Source organism: Sphaerodactylus townsendi, linkage group LG08 (assembly GCF_021028975.2).
Source record: "Sphaerodactylus townsendi isolate TG3544 linkage group LG08, MPM_Stown_v2.3, whole genome shotgun sequence".
NCBI lineage: Eukaryota > Metazoa > Chordata > Lepidosauria > Squamata > Sphaerodactylidae > Sphaerodactylus > Sphaerodactylus townsendi.
In genome coordinates this window covers 27,960,128-27,963,738 of record NC_059432.1, presented here as the reverse complement: position 1 = coordinate 27,963,738, position 3,611 = coordinate 27,960,128, and positions in this window count along the sequence as shown.

Sequence of the window (3,611 nt, the reverse complement as noted above, 5' to 3'; positions counted from 1 at the left end):
TAAATCAAAGGGATAAAGAGGCAAACCTAATGACCTATGCACAGGCATTTGAAAGAAAATCCTGCCAACTCTGATAAGATTGTCTCCTATGTAAATGAACCCAGAACTGCAGCCTTGACTTATAAAGATGTGAGCCAAGGCCTAGCTACTGTTTTGAAGAGTATTAACTCTTTGTTAAACACGAAGCTTACTGAGAAACTTAAATATTGTACTGCAGACTGTCACAACACAAGCCTTTATTGGCATATAAAACAGGACAAAATTTTAAAACAAAACAAGGTTAAGAAATATAGTTAAAATTACTAATTTCCAGTATAAAATTTGCAACTGTTTCACAAAAGAGCACATCAGAGCTGTTCAGGAGATTGGGTATCTTATAACACTCATGCCACTGAGAACATTGCAGTGTACTGCAGACTGGTTCAAATGCAGAACTAGGGGTGGATACATCTGTTGCTAAAATCAACTAGCTTAGTCCCACCTAACACCATATAGCTTTCATGGCATTAATCAGTAAAACAGAGTTTATTGCCCACATTTGACTTCGTAAAGGTCAGAAGTATAAAGTGCCTCCAGTACTTTTCACTTCTAGCTTGTCAAAACTAGTGCTGGGATGAAGTGTGCCGGAAACAAACAGTGCCTTGTATGCCAAAAGAAACATTTAATTCTTCACTTATTAAATCACAGGGAAGAATCATGCACTAGTAAAGAACAAATAAATACTAGCCTGCCCTCAAGTTCCATTTTAATTCTGTGTCCAAAGTGAGATCCAATGTATATTTAAGCCACATTTTACTCCATGGGATCTCACACCCAAGTAGAAGTGCAAATGATTTCAGCCATAGGAAGCAATCCAGGGACCCTGCTTCCCATTGATCTCATGTTTGCTTTGTGCTCTAATGAACTAATTTTTCATGCTTGAGTTTCAGTTGATCAAATTAATTATTAACATTACAAAATAAATGCAACAGATGATTCATACACATGATAGTTTTACTTCTGCATGGACTGAGGCACATACAGAAAACCTTATGTAAAGGTCAGCTGTTAGAAAAACACACCTGGTAACAAATGTTTGTTATGGTGGTGAAGGTCAGCATGAAAAAAAAAACTACAGCCAGCCAGTGGAGGGTAGATAAATTTACAGGCAGGCAATTGCATTCAAGGCAAGTGAGAACCATGTAGATATTCATGAGGGAAAAGGGAGGATTGGGGTGAGAGGAGGTGTACCTTTGGAGTCCAATTTCCTCTCTCTTAGCAGTCCTTTTGCCAGTAACTGGACAAATGTTCACCACTGAGAAGATCATTTTGCCAGGAATGGGATGAATTCTTTCACCTTGGCTCATTCCGCACACGCAGAATAATGCACTTTCAAGCTGCTTTCAGGGCTCTTTGAAGCTGTGCGGAATGGCAAAAACAGTTGTGAAAGCAGCTTGAAAGTGCATTATTTTGCGTGTGCGGAATGAGCCCTAGAAACTGTTTCCTGAGCAGAAAGAAACCTAATCCTAAACTGCTTGGCCCTTCCTTGGTATGCATTTGGATATCTTACTTGTGCCTATAGAGCCCATTCTGAGAAGCATGTGCTTTCGCAGCCCACTGAATTCAACAGACTCACTGCCAAGTAAGTGTAGGAAGGATTGCTTTACTGTTTCGCCGTCTGATCAAGTAATATGCAAATTTTGCATGCACCTGCTTGCACTGCAGTCAGCCTCAACCTGCACCACCAAGATCATCCACATGGCTTGCAACTTGTCATAGCTCTTGTTCAAGCTTGATCTTACAGATGTTTGCTCAGCGCAGAGCACAATGAGGCTTGGTCTCCAGTACAAAATGGATAGGCTTGAAACATTGTTGTTTTGCATGCCTGCCTGCTTTCCTGGAGCAGGGCCAATGAAAAAATGGCCATGTGGCTTGTAACACCCTTATTTATTTAATTTATACCCTGACCTTCTCCCCAACAGGGTTCCAAAGTGGCTTACAATAATCTCCTCCCCTTCATTTTATCTTCACAACAACCCTGTGAGGTAGCAAGCTTCTCTGGCATGAGTGGGGATTTTAGTCTGTTGTGCTCACTGTTTTTTTTCTTTTTATTGAAGTTGCATTTTTGTCTACCTCTTTGGGCCCCCTGTGGGAAGAAAAGTGAAATTAAAAATGTGTGTGAGCAAATGTGCACACTCAAGAATGCATGAACCCAGCGTGTGCTCAGCTGAAGTGACTCCACACACCACCAAAATAAGATGCTACATGTTCTAACACTAGCACTTTGCATTGTGCCCAGTGGGCAATGGGCAGCAAGCACAGGTAGCTGTGACCCCCACGTCCAGTCTTTGACATTCATCCTGCAGACACTTTGGGGGCCAACTGAAGTTTCCAGTCTTGAAAGGCAGCCTTACTTACAGAGCATTATAATAACTGAACCTGGATATGATCAAAATATGGATCAAAGAACACCTGATAGATCAACTGTAGGTGATAAAAGGTGGTTTGTGCCATAGAAGAAACTGAGCCCCCAATGACTGGTCAAGAGGACCTAGCAACACTCTCAAGCTATCAATCTGCTCTTTCAGGAGTACAAACCCCCCTCAGCACAGAAACTTCATAAGAACATAAAAATCTTGCTGGATCAGATCAAGGCCCCATCAAGACCAGCAGTCTGTTCACAGCGGTCAACCAAATCCTTGGGTGATTTTCACTGATCTACAGCATCCCTATTACTCTCTTTAAGAATGTTTCAGGACTATCACAGACCTTGTTGCTGTTATCTGCTGGGAATTATTCACAGTCCGTGAGTAAATAACACAATGCAAAGGCTGTTTCCATTCCTAATCCAGAATGTGCCTCCCAAACCTATTTCTTCCAAGAATGCCCCAAACCTGTGACTATTTTAATAGTATTTTAAACCATGCCTATTGTTTTTGCGTCCCTATGCAACAGAGGAGATGCCATTATGCATTTTAATTGCCCAGCAGGAGAGTTTGGTCGATGCTGCCATTCCTGCAGAAGCAAGAAAAGGCAGCACCTGCCCAAATGACCTCTTTCGTAGAACTTTTGCAGCGTTTTGGCCCTTTGCTGGTCTTGAACTCATTGCTCATCATCACCCAATGAGCAGCAAGGCAGCCAGTCCATGTCAAGGCAGGTTTTTCTAAGTCCCCTAAGACACTCAGTGGCCCCACATTGGCCACAAGCCCTCGATGCACTGAGCTTTAGTATGGGGCCAGGAGAAAGTGTTCACTTTATGGCACTCTAATCTGGAGAACTGGGTTTGATTCCCAGCTCTGCCACTTGAGTTGTGGAAGCTTATCTGGTGAACTAGATTAGCTTGTGCATTCCAACACATGCCAGCTGCGTGACTTTGGGCTAGGGTCAGTTCTTCTGAACTCTCTTAGCCCACCTACCTCACAAGGGCTCTCTTGTGGGGGGAAGGGAAAGGAGCTTGTAAGCCGCCTTGAGTCTCCTTACAGGAGAGAAAGGTGGGGTATAAATGCAAACTCTTCTTCTTCCTCTCCTTCTTCACTGGGCTTCCCTTCCCGAGCCAGTTGCTCCTTGGACTTCCCGCGCGCCCGGCCTTGGGGCGGCTCCCGCCTCCTGGCTGCGCCCCTCCTCGGCCGCCT